At 45.9% G+C, this 21,105-nt stretch overlaps 1 protein-coding gene across 11 annotated transcripts in view; it reads right to left on the bottom strand.

Moving 5' to 3' along the window:
- heatr4 (HEAT repeat containing 4) overlaps window positions 1-5,066 on the bottom strand; it is a 215,762-nt gene extending 210,696 nt beyond the window's left edge. For 10 of the 11 annotated variants that reach the window (XR_011886603.1, XM_072263529.1, XM_072263497.1 and 7 more), the window contains exon 1: window positions 5,018-5,066. The gene's annotated coding sequence lies outside the window, so the exon portion shown is untranslated. The remainder of the gene's footprint in view (window positions 1-5,017) is intronic. The other variant, XM_072263585.1, reaches the window with a different exon arrangement.
- Window positions 5,067-21,105: the final 16,039 nt, after the last annotated feature.

The following is a 21,105-nucleotide window of genomic DNA, read 5'->3' as shown; positions in this document are numbered from 1 at the left end:
CCATATTCTCAACACAAACAAACCCACCCCTTCTCCCCATACTCTCACCCCAAACCTATCCACCCCTTCTCCCCATACTTTCACCCTAAACCCACCCCACCCCTTCTCCCCATACTCTCACCCCAAGCGCACTGCAACCCTTCTCCCCATACTCTCATCCCAAACCCATCCCTTCTCCCCATACTCACACCACAAACCCACCCACCCCTTCTCCCCATACTCTCACCACAAACCCATCCCTTCTCCCCATACTCACACCACAAACCCACGCACCCCTTCTCCCCGTACTCTCACAACAAACCCACCAACTTCTTTCTCCCCATATTCTCAACCCAAACAAACCCACCCCTTCTCCCCATACTCTCACCCCAAACCCAGGCCACCCCTTCCCCCCCATACTCTCACCCCAAACCCATCCACCCCTTCTCCCCATACTTTCACCCTAAACCCACCCCACCCCTTCTCCCCATACCTTCTCCCCGTACTCTCACCCCAAACCGACCCACCCCTTCTTCCCATACTCTCACCCCAAACCCACCCCACCACTTCTCCCCATACTCTCATCCCAACCCCACGCCACCCTTTCTCCCAATACTCTCACCCCAAACCCACCCATCTCTTCTCCCCATACTCTCACCGCAAACCCACCCACCCCTTCTCCTCATACTCTCACCCCAAACCCAGCCACCCTTTCTCCCCATACTCTCACCCTGAACCCACCCCTTCTCCCCATACTGTCACTCCAAACACACCCACCCCTTCTCCCCATTCTCTTACCACAAACCCACCCCACTCCTTCTCCATATATTCTCACCCCAAAGCCACCCCACCCTTTCTCCCCATACTCGCACCCCAAACCTACCCACCCCTTCTCCCCATATTCTCACTCCAAACCCACCCACCCCTTCTCCCCATACTCTCACTCCAAACCCACCCACCACTTCTCCCCATTCTCTTACCACAAACCCACCCCACTCCTTCTCCATATATTATCACCCCAAAGCCACCCCACCCCTTCTCCCCATACTCGCACTCCAAACCTACCCACCCCTTCTCCCCATATTCTCACTCCAAACCCACCCACCACTTCTCCCCATACTCTCACCCAAAACCCACCCCTTCTCACCATTTCACCACAAAACCACTTCTACCAATACTCCACCCCAAACCCACCCACCCCTTCTCCTCATACTCTCACCCCAAATCCACCCATCCCTTCTCCCCATACACTCACCCCAAACCCACACCTTCTCCCCATACTCTCACCCCAAACCCACCCACCCCGTCTCCCCATGCTCTCACTCCAAACCCACCCACCACTTCTCCCCATACTCTCACCGCAAACCTACCCACCCCTTCTCCTCATACTCTCACCCCAAACCCAGCCACCCTTTCTCCCCATACTCTCACTCCAAACACACCCACCCCTTCTCCCCATTCTCTTACCACAAACCCACCCCACTCCTCCATATATTCTCACCCCAAAGCCACCCCACCCCTTCTCCCCATACTCTCACCCCAAACCCACCCCTTCTCCCCATACTCTCACCACAAACCCACCCCACCCCTTCTCCCCATACTCTCACCCCAACCCCACCCTTTCTCCGCATAATCTCACTTCAAACTCACCCACGCCTTCTCCCCATACTCTCACTCCAAACCCACCCACACATTCTCCACATACTCTCACCACAGCCCCACTCCACCCCTTCTCCCCATACTCCCAACCCAAACCCACCCACCCCATACTCATACCCCACACTCAGCCACCCCCTCCTCAGACTCTCACCCCAAACCCACACACCTATTCTCCCTATATTCTCACCCCAAACCCACCCACCCCTTCTCCCCATACTCTCACTCCAAACACACCCACCCCTTCTCCCCATTCTCTTACCCCAACCCAACATCACCCCTTCACCATATTCTCTCACCCCAAAGCCACCCACCCCTTCTCCCCATAATTTCACCCCAAACCTACCCACCCCTTCTCCCCATACTCTCACCCTAAACCCACCCCACCCCTTCTCCCCATACTCTCACCCTAAACTCACCCCACCCCTCTCCCCATACTCTCACCCCAAACACACCCCTTCTCCACATACTCTCAATCCAAACACACCCACCCCTTCTCCCCATTCTCTTACCCCAACCCAACATCACCCCTTCTCCATATACTCTCAGCCCAAAGCCACCCACCCCTTCTCCCCAGAATTTCACCCCAAACCTACCCACCCCTTCTCCCCATACTTTCACCCTAAACCCACCCCACCCCTTCTCCCCATACTCTCACCCCAAGCGCACCGCAACCCTTCTCCCCATACTCTCATCCCAAACCCATCCCTTCTCCCCATACTCACACCACAAACTCACGCACCCCTTCTCCCCGTACTCTCACAACAAACCCACCAACTTCTTCTCCCCATATTCTCAACACAAACAAACCCACCCCTTCTCCCCATACTCTCACCCCAAACCTATCCACCCCTTCTCCCCATACTTTCACCCTAAACCCACCCCACCCCTTCTCCCCATACTCTCACCCCAAGCGCACTGCAACCCTTCTCCCCATACTCTCATCCCAAATCCATCCCTTCTCCCCATACTCTCACCCCAAACCCACCCCATACCTTCTCCCCGTACTCTTACCCCAAACTGACCCACCCCTTCTTCCCATACTCTCACCCCAAACCCACCCCACCACTTCTCCCCATACTCTCACTCCAAAACCACCCCAACTCCTCACACTCTCACCCCAAACCCATGCCAGCCCTTCTCCCCATACTCTCATCCCAACCCCACGCCACCCTTTCTCCCAATACTCTCACCCCAACCCCACCCCACCCTTTTTCCCCATAATCTCACCACAAACTCACCCACGCCTTCTCCCCATACTCTCACTCCAAACCCACCCACACATTCTCCACATACTCTCACCACAGCCCCACTCCACCCCTTCTCCTCATACTCCCAACACAAACCCAGCCACCCCTTCTCCCCATACTCTCACCCCAAACCCACTCACCCCTTCTCCCCATACTCTCACCACAAACCCACCCCACCCCTTCTCCACATACTCCAACACAAAACCCACCCACCCCTTCTCGTCATACTCTCATACCAAACCCACCCACCCCTTCTTCCCATAATCTCACCCCAAACACACCCTTTCTCCACATACTCTCACTCCAACCACACCCACCCCTTCTCTCCATTCTCTTACCCCAACCCAACACCACCCCCTCTCCATATACTCTCACCCCAAAGCCACCCACCCCTTCTCCCCATAATTTCACCCCAAACATACCCACCCCTTCTCCCCATACTCTCACCCTAAACCCACCCCACCCCTTCTCCCCATACTCTCACCCTAAACTCACCCCACCCCTTCTCCCCATACTCTCACCCCAAGCCCACTGCACCCCTTCTCCCCATACTCTCATCCCAAACCCATCCCTTCTCCCCATACTCACACCACAAACCCACCCACCCCTTCTCCCCATACTTTCACCCCAAACCCACCAACTTCTTTCTCCCCATATTCTCAACCCAAACCCACCCCTTCTCCCCATACTCTCACCCCAAACCCACCACTTCTCCCCATACTCTCACCCCAATACCCACCCCACACCTTCTCCCCATACTCTCACCCCAAAACCCACCCCAGCCCAACTCCCCATTATCTCAGCCCAAATCCATGCCACCTCTTCTCCCCATACTCTCACCCCAAACCCACCCCTTCTCCTCATACTCTCACTCCACACCCACCCCTTCTCCCCATACTCTCACCCCAAACCCACCCCTTCTCCCCATACTCTCACCCCAAACCCACCCCTTCTCTCCATACTCTCACTCCAAACCCACCCCTTCTCCCCATACTGTCACTCCACACCCACCCCTTCTCCCCATACTCTCACCCCAAACCCACCCCTTCTCCTCATACTCTCACTCCACACCCACCCCTTCTCCCCATACTCTCACCCCAAACCCACCCCTTCTCCCCATACTCTCACCCCAAACCCACCCCTTCTCTCCATACTCTCACCCCAAACCCACCCCTTCTCCCCATACTCTCATCCCAAACCCAGGCCACCCCTTCCCCCCATACTCTCACCCCAAACCCAGGCCACCCCTTCCCCCCATACTCTCACCCCAAACCCACCTACCCCTTCTCTCCATACTCTCACCCCAAACCCACCCATCCCTTCTCCCCATACTCACCCCAAACCCACCCAACTTCTCCCCATACTCTCACCCCAAACCGACCCACCCCTTCTTCCCATACTCTCACCCCAAACCCACCCCACCCCTTCTCCCCATTCTCTCACCCCAAACCCACCCATCTCTTCTCCCCATACTCTCACCCCAACCCCACCCCACCCTTTCTCCCCATAATCTCACCATAAACTCACCCATGCCTTCTCCCCATACTCTCACTCCAAACCCACCCACACATTCTCCACAAACTCTCACCACAGCCCCACTCCACCCCTTCTCCCCATACTCCCAACCCAAACCCACCCACCCCATACTCATACCCCACACTAAGCCACCCCCTCCTCAGACTCTCACCCCAAACCCACACACCTATTCTCCCTATATTCTCACCCCAAACCCACCCACCCCTTCTCCCCATACTCTCACCCCAAACCCACCCCTTCTCCCCATACTCTCAGCCCAAACCACCCCACTCCTCTCCCCATACTCTCACCCCAAACCCACCCACCCCTTCTCGTCATACTCTCACCCCAAACCCACCCCACCCCTTCTCCCCATACTCTCATCCCAAACCCACCCATCCCTTCTCCATATACTCTCACCCCAAACCCACCCCTTCTCCCCATACTCTCACCCCAAACCCACCCAACCTTCCATCGTTCCACACTCAACCCACTCTTCACCTACTTCCGGTCACCTGTCCTTTTCACCTCCCCTTTCCGTCTCGCACTGTACCCCCTCGTCCCTCCCCCTCCCCCTCCCCAACTCTTCCCCTCAATCAATCTTCCTGATTGCTCACAGCAGATCCGCAGCACAGCCAGCATCGGAATGGAAGCGACTGAAGTCCCCAGGGAAAAAAAACAAACCGCGTATCTCGGCAACGGTCACCGGGCAACGGCAGTCACCGTGGGACGTGAGGTGTGTCGGGTAAGTGTAGGGTGTAAAGGGTCGTGTAGTTTTGAGATAGATACGTGAACCCCAAAGTGGGTGTTTGAAAAAGCTGATTGGGGTAAGTTCCAGAAGTTGAGTGAAGAAGGGTTGACAAAGATTGATATTTCTGGAAATGTAGATGAATTAAACAGTCAGGTGACTTCAGCAATTATCATGGCAGCAGAAGTAAAAATACCTAGGAATAAAAATAGGATGAATAGGAAACTGGTACCATGGTGGACAGAGGAATGTTGTCAGGCTGTAAAAAACAGAAATAGAGCATTCAGGCTAGTTAAAAGAACCCATAATATGCAGCATTTGGTTCAATATAAGAAAGCACAGGCAGTGGTGAGAAGAACTATACGTCAAGCTAAAAGGGCAAGTTGGAGGAGTTTTTGCGACAAGGCAGGAAGAACAACACCTGTGGGAGAGATATGGGGAATGATTAAGAGGATGGGAGGAGATAGAAGGGAATGGGAATATCCAGTAATGATATCTGAGGAGGAAACTGCAGTCTCCAGTAGGGATAAGGCTGAGGTCATGGCCAAGTCATTTGTACTGATACACAGTTCAGAAAATTTGTCTGAAGAAGGGAGAAGAAGAAGGGAAAGAATAATGAGCTAACACCCAGGTGTGTTAAGTAGGAGGGAAGGAACAGATGATATAATTGATGATCCATTTACATTAGCAGAAATGGTGAGAGCAATAAAGAGATTGAGACCAACCTCCCCAGGGAAAGATTTGATATGCTCTGTGATGCTAAAAAATCTAGGAGAAGGAGCGCTCTTGAAGTTGCTGCATTTTTATAACAGAGTGTGGGAGGAGGGAAGATTACCAAGTGCATGGAAAGAAGCAGTAGTAATTCCAATAAGGAAGCCTGGCAAGGATTTGTCAAAACCCACTAACTACAGACCAATTGCATTAACATCAAGTATATGTAAGATAATGGAAAGGATGATAACAGAAAGGTTATCATGTGAGCTTGAGAAAAGGGGAATGCTGGCAAGTTATCAGAGTGGTTTTAGAAAGGGAAGGAATTCCATGGACTCAGTGATTATGTTAGAGACTGAAATAAGGAAGGCCAGGCAAATAGAGAGTCAGTAGTGGCAGAGTTCTTTGACATTGAAAAAGCCTATGATATGATGTGGAAGGAAGGATTATTAATTAAACTGCACAAGATGGGGGTTGGTGGGAGAGTTTTTAATTGGATTAAAGATTTTTTGTTGGGGTAGAAAAATTCAAGTTCGGATTGGATCAGAATTATCAAAACAGTACATAGTGGAAAATGGCACACCTCAAGGTAGTGTGATTAGCCCGATACTTTCCATCATTATGATCAATGATGTCTTCACAAAGGTACCAGTGGATATAGGTAGGTCACTGTTTGCGGATGATGGGGCCTTCTGGAAAAGAGGCAGGAACATGGACCATATAATCAGGAAACTACAAGAAGCAATTGATGAAGTGGTGGAGTGGGGTTATGATTGGGGATGTAGATCTTCAGTAGATAAAACTCAAACTGTATTTTTTACCAGGAAAAGGGTTGAGGTAGGGAAGAAGTTAAGGATGTATGGGGTTGAATTAGAAAGGGTTGCATCATTTAAATTTCTGGGAGTTATATTTGATTCACGATTAACATGGGCAGACCATATCAGGAAAGTTGAGGAGAAATGTAAAAAAGTAATAAATGTGATGAGATGTTTGACTGGTAGGGAATGGGGAGCAAGTTGTTCAGCTTTGAAGAGAATGTATGTGGCTTTAGTGAGATCTGTATTGGATTACGGAAATATAGTATATGGATCAGCAGCTAGGTCTCTTATAAGGAAACTGGATGTGATTCAGGCTCAGGCCTTGAGAGTGTGCAGTGGGGCTTTTAAAACGTTACCAGTGTCAGCCCTACAGGTAGAAATGGGAATAATGCCTTTGGAACTAAGAAGGATGCAACTGATGGCAAACTACTGGGCTAACTTGCAGGGGCACAATGATTCTCACCCTACTAAAGGAGTGTTGCAGGAGTGCTGGGAAAATGGGAGGTTTCAGAGGGATACCTTTAGTCGGGTAGGGAATGATATCGCGAAAGAATGTGGAGTATTTGATCTGAGGATAAGTCCTTCAGTAGTTTATCGGGTTGTAGCTCCATGGAAGCTTGTATGGCCTGACATAGACTGGCATTTGTTAGAGGTAAAAAGGAAAGAAAGATATAAAACAGATTTGGTAAATGCATTTAACTGTCATGTGATGGAAAAGTACAGTGATTATACTCACATTTATACGGATGGTGCGAAGGAACCTGAAACAGGAGTGACAGGGTTTGGGGTGGTAATACCAGCAAAAGAAATTGGAATCAGCAGAAGAACATCTAATAAGTTAGGGGTGTTTACAGTGGAGATGCTGGCAGTGTTGGTTGCGTTGCAATGGGTGCAGAAAGCCAGACAAGTCAAAGCATTGATATGTTCAGATTCATCCTCAGTTCTAGCAAGTTTAAGGTCTTTTCACACGAACAGTCGGCAAGATGTACTTTATGAAGTCCTTCAGTTAGTTACAAGAATTGCAAATCAGGGAGGTCAGGTAAAATTTCTATGGGTTCCAGCACATGTAGGGGTGAAGGGGAATGAGAGGGTGGATGAGTTGGCAAAGAGGGCATTAAAGAAAGAAAATGTGGAAATGCACATTAGTATCAGTAAAGCAGAGGTTAAGTGTGTAATCTGGGAAAAAGTCAACCGAATGTGGCAAGATGGGACGGGGAGGGAAAGGGAGGCATTTATATCAAATACAAAAGAGTGTTGCAGTTACTAGGGTAGGTAATGGAAACAGAAGAGAGGAAATTGTGTGGACTCGGTTAAGGCTGGGGCATTGTGCATTAAACAAAACATTGAAAATGATAGGGAAACACCAGACAGGATTGTGTGAGGAATGTCAGGAAGAGGAGTCAGTAGAACATGTAGTTCTGAGTTGCAGGAAGTATGGGATACAGAGAGAGATGATGAGAAATAAATTAAGGGAGTTGGGGATGCAGGAATTCACATTAAAAGGGTTGCTGGGCATGGGTGAGAGAGCACAAGTCTGGGTATTTTTAGCGTGTTTAAGGGGTACAGGGGTTTTTTTATAGAATATGACGAATAAACAGGAATAGGATACTAGGATGGTCAAAGATGGGAGGGTGAAGTGTAGGTTTGTGTAGGTGTGTGTGTGTGTGTGATTGGGTGAAGGGATTTAGGATGTATGTCTAGTGCACATTCTGGAGCAGAGGGTGGCAGTAATGCACCATTAAGCTGGATGCCAACCGCCGTAAAACAAGATACGGACAGACAGAGATAGATACGTGGGCTGAGAGGCATCGAGTGTCAAATGTGCGATTTGAGGTGCCTTGTGGGCTGAGGGATAGGGGGTAAATGCAGAATGTGGATTAAGTGGAGAGTTTGAAGGGTGTGGGTGCAAAGGGGTAAATTGATTAATTATCATCACATTTACTGAAATGACACATTTATCTTGTTCATTCAAATGAGTTCAATACAAAAGTTAAAAGAGTATCAGAGAGTAGAATAAAGTATTACACAGAAAGTACAGGGCCAGAACAAAGTAGAGATTATGAGCTCAAGTACGAGATCCGTATAGCCCTATGTTAATTAAGCCCAAAGTTGTAACGTTAATAAGTTCGACCAGCAGAGGGATGAAACGATTTTTTTAAATGGAAAAAATGCTCTGCGAGGGTGAGATGGGCGGGACACAGCAACGATTAGAAGTTGAAGACATGAACCGTTAAGAGTGGAATTAGTAGTATCTTTACTTTACTAACTTGAAACCCACAGGGTGAAACCCCTGGAGAAACTAAAGATAAAAGATTTATTGAAGCACCATGCGCAATATTTTGGAGGATCAAGAACCAAGAAGCTACAGCTATAACTATAACATGCAGCAGCTTCCATGAGACAATATTGGCGGAGACCAGTATCCAAAATCCCTACCGTGTAGTGGGGAATTATATTATAAAATCATACAAAGGGATTTGGTCAAGTTTTTGTACAACTTTGGAAACTGACTTTCCGTGGATGATCAACTATTTCATTCCAATGAACCAAGAAACAAGATGGCCAGCCATCCAAGATATCCTGCAGTGGGAGGGAGACCAGCCAGAAGTCGTGGTACATATTGGTACCAATGACATGGATAGGAAAAGGGAAGAGGTCCTGAAAAAAGACTACAGGGAGTTAGGAAGGAAGTTGAGAAACAGGACTGCAAAGGTAGCATTCTCGGGATTACTGCCTGTGCCACGTGACAGTGAGAATAGGAATAGAAGGAGGTGGAGGATAAAATAAGATGCGTGGCTGAGGGATTGGAGAAGGGGGCAGAGATTCAGATTTCTGGATCATTGGGACCTCTTTTGGGGCAGGTGTGACCTGTATAAAAAGAACAGGTTGCACTTGAATCCCAAGGTGACCAATATCCTGGCGGGGAGGTTTGCTAAGGCTACTGGGGAGAGTTTAAACTAGAATTGTTGGGGGGTGGGAACCGAACTGAAGAGACTGGGGAAGAGGCGGCTGGCTCACAAATAGAGAAAGCTTGGAGACAGTGTGTGAGGGAGGATAGGCAGGTGATAAGAGAATGGACGCGCTCAGATGGAAGGTTTGAGATGTGTATTTTAACACAAGGAGTATTGTGAACAAAGCGGATGAGCTGAGAGCAAGGATCAGTACTTGGAGCTATGATGTGGTGGCCATTACAGAGACCTGGATGGCTCAGGGACAGGAATGGTTACTTCAAGTGCCGGGTTTTAGATGTTTCAGAAAGGACAGGGGGAAGGCATAAGTGGTGGGGGTGTGTTGACCAGAAATAATGTCACGGTGGATGTCATGGAGTGATTGTCTACAGAGTCTTTGTGGTGGAGGTTAGGAATAGGAAGGGGTCAATAACTTGGTGTTTTTTATAGGCCGCCCAATAGTAACAGGGATATTGAGGAGCAGATAGGGAAACTGATCTTGGAAGGTGTAATAATAAGAGTTGTCGTGATGGGAGATTTTAATTTCCCAAATATCGATTGGCATCTCCCTAGAGCGAGGAGTTTAGATGGGGTGGAGTTTGTTAGGTATGTTCAGGAAGGTTTCTTGACACAATATGTAGATAAGCCTACAAGAGAAGAGACTGTACTTGCTTTGGTATTGGGAAATGAACCTGGTCAAGTGTCAGATCTCACAGTGGGAGAGCATTTTGGAGATAGTGATCATAATTGTATCTCCTTTACAATAGCATTGGAGAAGGATAGGAACAGACAAGTTAGAAAAGCATTTAATTGGAGTAAGGGGAATTATGAGGCTATCAGGCAGGAAATTGGAAGCTTAAATTGGGAACAGATGTTCTCAGGGAAAGGTACAGAAGAAATGTGGCAAATGTTCAGGGGATATTTGTGTGGTGTTCTGCATAAGTATGTTCCAATGAGACAGGGAAGTTATGGTGGTGTACAGGAACCGTGGTGTACAAAGACTCTAATAAATCTAGTCAAGAAAAAAAGAAAAGCTTACAAAAGGTTCAAAGAGTTAGGTATTGATAGGGATCTAGAAGATTATAAGGCTAACAGGAAGGAGCTTAAAAAGGAAATTAGGAGAGCTAGAAGGGGCCATGAGAAGGCCTTGGCTGGCAGGATTAAAGAAAACCCCAAGGCATTCTACAAATACGTGAAGAGCAAGGGGATAAGACGTGAAAGAATAGGACCCATCAAATGTGACAGTGGAAAAGTGTGTATGGAACTGGAGAAAAGAGCCGGGGTACTTCATGAATACTTCAGTATTCACTATGGAAAAGAATCTTGGTGATTGTAGTGCTGACTTGCCTTGGTGATTGTAGTGCTGACTTGCAGCAGACTGAAAAGCTTGAGCATATAGATATTAAGAAAGAGGATGTGCTGGAGCTTTTGGAAAGCATCAAGTTGGATAAGTCGCCAGGACCGAATGAGATACAGTGCTACAGTGGGAGGCGAGGGAGGAGATTGCTGAGCCGCTGGCGATGATCTTTCAATCATCAATGGGGACGGGAGAGTTTCCGGAGGATTGGAGAGTTGCGGATGTTGTTCCTTTATTCAAGAAAGGGCGTAGAGATAGCCCAGGAAATTATATACCAGTGAGTCTTACTTCAGTGGTTGGTAAATTGATGGAGAAGCTCCTGAGAGGCAGGATTTATGAACATTTGGAGAGAGGTATAATACAATTAGGAATAGTCAGTATGTCTTTGTCAAGGGCAGGTTGTGCCTTACTAGCCTGATTGAATTTTTTGAGGATGTGACTAAACACATTGATGAAGGAAGAGCAGTAGGTGTAGTATATATAGATTTCAGCAAGGCATTTGATGAGGTACCCCATATGCAAGGCTATTGAGAAAGTAAGGAGGCATGGGATCTAACAGGACATTGCTTTGTGGATCCAGAACTGCCTTGCTCATAGAAGGCAAAGAGTGTTTTTAGGCGGGTCATATTCTGCACGGAGGTCGGTGACCAGTGGTGTGCCTCAGGGATCTGTTCTGGGACCTTTACTCTTCGTGATTTTTATAAATGACCTGGATGAGGAAGTGGAGGGATGGGTTAGTAAGTTTGCTGATGACATAAATGTTGGAGGTATTATGGATAGTGTGGAGGGCTGTCAGAGGTTACAGTGGGACATTGATAGGATGCAAAACTGGGCTGAGAAGTGGCAGTGGAGTTCAACCCAGATAAGTATGAAATGGTTCATTTTGGTAGGTCAAATATGATGGCAGAATATAGTATTAATGGTTAGACTCTTGGCAGTGTGGAGGATCAGAGGGATCTTGGGGTCCGAGTCCATAGGACGCTCAAAGCAGCTGCGCATGTTGACGCTATGGTTCAGAAGGCATAATGGTGTATTGGCCTTCATTAATCATGGAATTGAATTTAGGAGCCTATTGTCTTGTTTATTATTTATTGTAATGCCTGCCACTGTTTTGTGCACTTTATGCAGTCCTGGGTAGGTCTGTAGTCTAGTGTAGTTTTTGATTTGTTTTACGTAGTTCAGTGTAGTTTTTGGATTGTTTCATGTAGCACCATGGTCCTGAAAAACGTCTCATTTTTACTGTGTACTCTACTGGCAGTTATGATCGAAATGACAATAAAAAGTGACTTGATTTGAGAGGTAATGTTGCAGCTATATAGGACCCTGGTCAGACCCCACTTGGAGTACTGTGCTCAGTTCTGGTCGCCTCACTACAGGAAGGATGTGGAAACTATAGAAAGGTTGCAAAGATTTACAAGGATTTTGCCTGGATTGGGGAGCATGCCTTCTGAAAACAGGTTGAGTGAACTTGGCCTTTTCTCCTCGGAGCGACAGAGGAGGAGAGGTGACCTGATAGAGGTGTATAAGATGATGAGAGGCATTGAACATGTGGATAGTCAGAGGCTTTTTCCCAGGACTGAAATGGTTGCCACAAGAGGACACGGGTTTAAGGTGCTGGGGAGTAGGTACAGAGGTGATGGCAGGGTTAAGTTTTTTTTTACTCAGAGTGTTGAGTGCCTGGAATGGGCTGCCAGCAATGGTGGTGGAGGTGGATACATAGTCACAATCACAGTCATAGTCATACTTCATTGATCCTGAGGGAAATTGGTTTTCCTTACAGTTGCACCAACCAAGAATAGAGTATAAATATAGCAATATAAAACCATAAATAATTAAATAATAATATGTAAATTATGCCAGGAAATAAGTCCAGGACCAGCCTATTGGCTCAGGGTGTCTGACCCTCCAAGGGAGGAGTTGTGAAGTTTGATGGCCGCAGGCCATACATTAGGGTCTTTTAAGAGACTTTTGGATGGGTACATGGAGCTTAGAAAAATAGAGGGCTATGGGTAAGTCTAGTAATTTCTAAGGTAGGTACATGTTCGGCACAACTTTGTGGGCCGGAGGGCTTGTATTGTGCTGTCGGTTTTCTATGTTTCTATGAAGAACTAGCACAAGAACTGAATGTGTAATGATGCAGAGGATTTAATATGGTTGGATGTACAAGTTGATTTTCATTCGAAGAATCTGAATTTGATTTTCTGCAAGAACTGATAAGTTACTTATTGAGATTTACTTTATTTAAGAGTTGTGATGTTGGAGAATTGTCGTGAAAGGAGTTAAACTGTGCATATATAATTTTTGAATTTAGACTTGTAGATATACTGCCTGGAACTGAGACTTAGGTTAACTAGAATACTTAAGAATAGGAATTATATTTGATTTTCTATCTAGCTAAATAGGGAACAACACGAGATCTAATTAGTTAAGATTAGAGTAATAAAGGAATCTCAGTGATTCTAACTTAAAAGGAATGTGTTGTGGTTTGAGATCTAAGATTTGGAACCTAGACAGAATGTTGGAATTTTGAATTGTTCTTGCTCATGTAAATATTTTGTACGTTTTTTTTTCCTTACAAACAAACCTTATCTCCAGAAGTGTGTGGTTTCTAGTCACTGCCTCCTTCCGATACCAGAATCTTCTGATGGCCTATTAGCATCCAGTGTAACTTGATTTTCTCAGAGAGCGCGGCAGCTAGTCACATGCGATAAGACTGGTGCCACACAGGTGTTACAGATAGGAGTAGTATTAGGCCATTCAGCCCATCGAGTCTCCTCTGCCATTCCATGATGGCTGATCCCAGATCGCATTCAACCCTTTACACCTGTCTTCTCACCATATCCTTTGATGCCCTGACCAATCAGGAAACTATCAACTTCTGTTTTAAATATACCCACAGACTTGGCCTCCACTGTAGTCCCTGGCAGAGCATTCCACAGCTTCACTACTCTCTGGCTAAAAAAATTCCTCCTTACCTCTGTTGTAAAAGGTCATCCTTCAATTTTGAGACAGTACCCTCTAGTTCTGGATACCCCCATCATAGGACATATCTGCACCACATCCACCTTATCAAATCCTTTCACCATTTGGGAGGTTTCAATGAGATCTCCCCCTACACCCCCCCCCCCACCGCATTCTTCTAAATTCCAGTGAGTGCAGGCCCAAAGCTGCCAAACATATTTTTGCATTTGCCCTGCATATGATTAACAGCATTGTCTTTTGTATGACACTGCATTTTATGGCAATCTACAGTGCATTTAAAACAACATTTTGCTCGTCCCCTCTGCACTCCGCCACCTCCTATCTCCCTTGGGTACCTTCACATGTGGCAGCCTCACTAAGTACTACCTAACAGTAGTAGTGAAGTTGGGGATGGCATTAAACAGCAAATTGGAAATGCGTGCAATAAAGGAACAGCAGTTATAATGGGTGACTTCAATCTACATATAAATTGGGTGAACCAAATTGGTAAGGGTGCTGAGGAACAGGATTTCTTGGAATGTATGCGGGATGGTTTTCTGAACCAACATGTCGAGGAACCAACTAGAGAGCAGGCCATTCTAGACTGGGTATTGAGCAATGAGGAAGGGTTAATTAGCAATCTTGTCGTAAGAGGCCCCTTGGGTAAGAGTGACCATAATATGGTGGAATTCTTCACTAAGCTGGAGAGTGACATAGTTAATTCAGAAACAAAGGTTCTGAACTTAAAGAAGGGTAACTTTGAAGGTATGAGACATGAATTAGCTAAGATAGACTGGCAAATGATACTTCAAGGGTTGACGGTGGATATGCAATGGCAAGCATTTAAAGATCGCATGGATGAACTACAACAATTGTTCATCCCACTTTGGCAAAAGAATAAACCAGGGAAGGTAGTGCACCCATGGCTGACAAGGGAAATTAGGGATAGTATCAATTCCAAAGAAGAAGCATACAAATTAGCCAGAAAAAGTGGCTCACCTGAGGACTGGGAGAAATTCAGACTTCAGCAGGAGGACAAAGGGCTTAATTAGGAAAGGGAAAAAAGATTATGAGAGAAAACTGCCAGGGAACATAAAAACAGACTGTAAAAGCTTTTATAGATATGTGAAAAGAAAAAGATTGGTTAAGACAAATGTAGGTCCCTTACAGTCAGAAACGGGTGAATTGATCATGGGGAACAAGGACATGGCAGACCAATTGAATAACTACTTTGGTTCTGTCTTCACTAAGGATGACATACATAATCTTCCGGAAATAGTAGGGGACCGAGGGGCTAGTGAGATGGAGGAACTGAGGGAAATACATGTTAGTAGGGATGTGGTATTAGGTAAATTGAAGGGATTAAAGGCAGATAAATCCCCAGGACCAGATGGTCTGCATCCCCGAGTGCTTAAGGAAGTAGCCCAAGAAATAGTGGATGCAATAGTGATAATTTTTCAAAACTCTTTAGATTCTGGACTAGTTCCTGAGGATTGGAGGGTGGCTAATGTAACCCCACTTTTTAAAAAAGGAGGGAGAGAGAAACCGGGGAATTATAGACCCGTTAGACTAACATCAGTGGTGGGGAAAATGCTAGAGTCAGTTATCAAAGATGTGATAACAGCACATTTGGAAAGCGGTGAAATCACTGGACAAAGTCAGCATGGATTTGTGAAAGGAAAATTGTGTCTGACGAATCTTATAGAATTTTTTGAGGATGTAGCTAGTAGAGTGGATAGGAGAGAACCAGTGGATGTGGTATATTTGGATTTTCAAAAGGCTTTTGACAAGGTCCCACGCAGGAGATTAGTGTGCAAACTTAAAGCACACGGTATTGGGGGTATGGTATTGATGTGGATAGAGAACTGGTTGGCAGACAGGAAGCAAAGAGTGGGAATAAACGGGACCTTGGCAGGCAGTGACTAGTGGGATACCGCAAGGCTCCGTGCTGGGACCCCAGTGGTTTACAATATATGTTAATGACTTAGACGATGGAATTAAATGCAGCATCTCCACGTTTGCAGATGACACGAAGCTGGGCAGCAGTGTTATCTGTGAGGAGGATGCTAAGAGGATGCAGGGTGACTTGGATGGGTAAGGTGAGTGGGCAAATTCATGGCAGATGCAATTTAATGTGGATAAATGTGAGGTTATCCACTTTGGTGGCAAGAACAGGAAAACAGATTATTATCTGAATGGTGGCCGATTAGGAAAAGGGGAGGTGCAACGAGACCTGGATGTCATTATACACCAGTCATTGAAAGTGGGGCGTGCAGGTACAGCAGGCGGTGAAAAGGGCGAATGGTATGCTGGCATTCATAGCAAGAGGATTTGAGTGCAGGAGCAGGGAGGAACTACTGCAGTTGTACAAGGCCTTGGTGAGACCACACCTGGAGTATTGTGTGCAATTTTGGTCCCCTAATCTGAGGAAAGACATTCTTGCCATAGAGGGAGTACAAAGAAGGTTCACCAGATTGATTCCTGGGATAGCAGGACATTCATATGAGGAAAGACTGGATCGACTAGGCTTATGCTCACTGGAATTTAGAAGATTGAGGGGGGATCTTATTGAAACGTATAAAATCCTAAAGGGATTGGACAGGGTAGATGCAGGAAGATTGTTCCCAATGTTTGGGAAGTCCAGACCGAGGGGTCACAGTTTGAGGATAAAGGGGAAGCCTTTTAGGACCGAGATGAGGAGAAACTTCTTCACACAGAGAGTGGTGAATCTGTGGAATTCTCTGCCACAGGAAACAGTTGAGGCCAGTTCATTGGCTATATTTAAGAGGGAGTTAGATATGGCCCTTGTGGCTAAAGGGATCAGGGGGTATGGAGAGAAGGCAGGTACAGGGTTCTGAGTTGGATGATCAGCCATGATCATACTGAATGGCGGTGCCGGCTCGTAGGGTTGAATGGCCTACTCCTGCACCTATTTTCTATGTTTACTCAAGAGGCATCACTTGGTATGGGCTTTGTTGAAACCATGTTGGGGAAGGTATGGTATAGCAGTTTATGGTCATCTAGTTTATAAAATTTAAAGAGAAGCTATGTTCTTCTAAGACCTTTCTTTGCCTGGACATTATGCCTTGCCTTGCTATAACTTCCACATTGTCATGACACGTTGTCATTAAGCTTTCTATCATCTTTCTGTACTCCAACTCAACGTTATTTGAAATAGGGCTCACTGCGGTGATATCATCTGTAAACTGAGAGGTGGAGTTAGAGCAAAACCTGGCCATGCTGTCGTGGGTGTATGGGGTGTAGAGTAGGAGACTGGATTCTGGCTTGTGGGGTACCAGTTTTAATGGTAATCACAGTGGAGATGTTGCTGCCTATCCTTATTGATTGACTTCCTACCCAACAGACAGCAAATATCCTGTAGTAGTGAGTTGCTGAGCCCAGTATGGGGTGCAAGGGTTGTGGGTGCAAGTGCTGGGTGTGTTGTTTTAAGTGTGGAGGTGCATGGGGTGTGAGCTAAGTCTGGGATTTTGTGTCATATGTGGTGTGAACATGGTGAATAATTGTGGGGTGAGGGGACATTTTGGGATGCAAGGGAAGAGAAGGGGTTTCAGATGTGGGCTGTGCATGGGCTGCATAGGGTACAAGGGTGTGGAGTGTTATGGTGTCTGGAGTGTGACGACAGACCAAATTATCAGAAGATTGATGCCGATAAGAGGACAATGGAGGAACATTCAGAAACGTTAATGAGAGACGAGAGGGATTAACGAAAAGGAGACACAGTTCCGAGTATTGTCAGAGACCGGTGGCTTTGAACCCTGAACTGTTTGAAGTGTGAGGGACAGGCGATATACCCCAGCAGGGGGATAAAAAGGGACAGGTTCGCTAAGGCAACAGACGGGTCTCGGCTGCGTGTCGGTATTTCTAGCTCTCTGTGTAGCACATCGCTACACCGGAGAAGGCTCGTTGGGCAGACCAGGGAGTTGGCTTGACTGGAAGCTGGCTGTGTTTTGCTTGATGCATGAGTGTGTTTTGGAACCTGTTGAGGGAAAGAGAGTGGGGAAGGAACGGAAATTGCTGGGAGGGGGTCGTGTGGGTCCGGTAATGGCGGACAAGATAAGAGGCGGGGTTGAGGGAAAGAAAGTGGAGAAGGAGAGGGATAGAGACTTGGGACCAGAGGTAGGCAGCTGGGGAGAGGTGGATTATTGTGAAGGGAGAAATAAAGGGAATGAGGAGGTAGTGAGGGGTCGGATGAATAAAAACCAAGACACAGGGAATAAAAGAATAAGAAATGATAGTGGAGAAAGCTCTGAAAGTGAGGAAGATGAACAAGCTCAGAGAGGAGGTGTTGTCGTAATTAGGTTTAATGAGAAGGCTCAGGGACATATGAAGAAAATTAACCCGTTTGTGCTAACAACAACTCTGACAAATAAGATAGGGGAAATAGTATTTGCAAAAGTCCTTAATGATGGCAACTTATTGGTAAGATGTGCAAATGAGGAACAACTTGAGAAAGCACTCAAGCTAAAAGAGATAGGAAAATGCAAGGTGGAATACACTGGGAGGGTGGGAGCACAAAACAGTGGTTGTAAAGGAGTGATCACGGAGATACCAATGAGTATAAATATGGAGGAGATAAAGAGGAATATCAAAGGAGGGAAAGTAATGAATGTTCAAAGACTGAAAACAACAAAGGAGGGAGTGAAAAAGGAAAGTGAATCTGTATTGATTGAATTTGAAGAAGAAAGAGTGCCGAGGAAGGTGTTCCTGGGTTTCATGAGTTACCCAGTAAGGGTGTATGTGCCAAAGCCACTGAGGTGCTATAATTGTCAAAGGTTTGGACACGTGGCTAAAAACTGTAAAAGGCAGAGGAGATGTGCTAGATGTGGGGGTGATCATGAATATGGAAAGTGCGGAACAGGAGTTCAACCAAAATGCTGCAATTGTGGAGGAGCTCATAATGTTGCATATAGTGGGTGTGAGGTTGTGAGACGGGAGACTAAAATTCAAGAAATAAGAGTGAAAAGAAAGATCACTTATGCAGAAGCTGTAAGAATGTCAAGAGAACAGAATAATGTTCCTAATGAACAGGGAGCAATAGGGATACGAGAGATGCAACAAAGAACAAATGACAGGATTTATGTAGACAAAAAAGCTCTAGTAACATTCATTGCAGGAGTGATTAATAGTACGGCTGAGGTAAAGTCAAAAAGTGACAAAAATCAGCTGGTGGTAAAAGCAGCAGTAAACCATTTAGGGTTAGTAGGACTGATATGGGAGGAAGTGAGGGAGAACCTCACTAATCAGTCAAGCCAGTAAGTGTCATGTGTTGGTTAATACTAATTGTGGTGATTCTTTTACAATGGAATGCAAGGAGCTTACTGGCCAATAGCCAGGAATTCAAGCACTTTATTAAAGAAATGGTTGTAAAACCGGATGTAGTGTGTATTCAGGAAACTTGGTTGAAACCAACTTTAGACTTTGTGGTATATGGGTATACAATGATAAGGAAAGATAGAAATCTAGGGGGAGGAGGGGGTTGTGCTATGTTAATCAAGCAAGGTATACCATATAGGGTACTGGAAAAAGGAGATGATCAGGAATACATAGTGGTGGAAGTGTGGGAGAGAGGGGAGGGAGTGGTTATAATTAACTACTACAATCCATGTAAAAGGTTGGATTTGGACAGCCTATTAAAGATACAAGGACAAAACAGACATAAAGTAGTGTGGTGTGCAGATTTCAATGCTCATAGCACAATATGGGGGGGGACCAGATTACAGATCCAAATGGGAAGGTAATTGAAGATTTGATGGAAGAAAGGGATTTGGTGTGTATGAATGATGGTAGAGGCACAAGGATAGATAGAACAACAGGAACTGAGTCAGTGTTAGATATTACGTTAGTGTCTAATACCTTGCACAAGGATAGATATAACAACAGGAACTGAGTCGGTGTTAGGTATTATGTTAGTGTCTAATACCTTGGCTGGCATTAGTAACTGGGGAGTTTGGACTGCTTCAACAGTAGGCAGTGATCACTACCCAGTTTTGTGTTCAGTGGGTGAAAGAGTTGAAGTAAGACCAGGTGGCGGAACCCCAAAGTGGGTGTTTGAAAAAGCTGATTGGGGTAAGTTCCAGAAGTTGAGTGAAGAAGGGTTGACAAAGATTGATATTTCTGGAAATGTAGATGAATTAAACAGTCAGGTGACTTTGCAATTATCATGGCAGCAGAAGGATGTATACCTAGGAGTAAAAATAGGATGAATAGGAAACTGGTACCATGGTGGACAGAGGAATGTTGTCAGGCTGTAAAAAACAGAAATAGAGCATTCAGGCTAGTTAAAAGAACCCATAATATGCAGCATTTGGTTCAATATAAGAAAGCACAGGCAGTGGTGAGAAGAACTATACGTCAAGCTAAAAGGGCAAGTTGGAGGAGTTTTTGCGACAAGGTAGGAAGAACAACACCTGTGGGAGAGGTATGGGGAATGATTAAGAGGATGGGAGGAGATAGAAGGGAATGGGAATATCCAGTAATGATATCTGAGGAGGAAACTGCGGTCTCCAGTAGGGATAAGGCTGAGGTCATGGCCAAGTCATTTGTACTGATACACAGTTCAGAAAATTTGTCTGAAGAAGGGAGAAGAAGAAGGGAAAGAATAATGAGCTAACACCCAGGTGTGTTAAGCAGGAGGGAAGGAACAGATGATATAATTGATGATCCATTTACATTAGCAGAAATGGTGAGAGCAATAAAGAGATTGAGACCAACCTCCCCAGGGAAAGATTTGATATGCTCTGTGATGCTAAAAAATCTAGGAGAAGGAGCGCTCTTGAAGTTGCTGCATTTTTATAACAGAGTGTGGGAGGAGGGAAGATTACCAAGTGCATGGAAAGAAGCAGTAGTAATTCCAATAAGGAAGCCTGGCAAGGATCTGTCAAAACCCACTAGCTACAGATCAATTGCATTAACATCAAGTATATGTAAGATAATGGAAAGGATGATAACAGAAAGGTTATCATATGAGCTTGAGAAAAGGGGAATGCTGGCAAGTTATCAGAGTGGTTTTAGAAAGGGAAGGAATTCCATGGACTCAGTGATTATGTTAGAGACTGAAATAAGGAAGGGCCAGGCAAATAGAGACTCGGTAGTGGCAGTGTTCTTTGACATTGAAAAAGCCTATGATATGATGTGGAAGGAA

This window comes from Mobula birostris, chromosome 1 (assembly GCF_030028105.1).
Source record: "Mobula birostris isolate sMobBir1 chromosome 1, sMobBir1.hap1, whole genome shotgun sequence".
Lineage (NCBI taxonomy): Eukaryota > Metazoa > Chordata > Chondrichthyes > Myliobatiformes > Myliobatidae > Mobula > Mobula birostris.
This window is presented reverse-complemented; position numbering and strand designations above follow the sequence as displayed.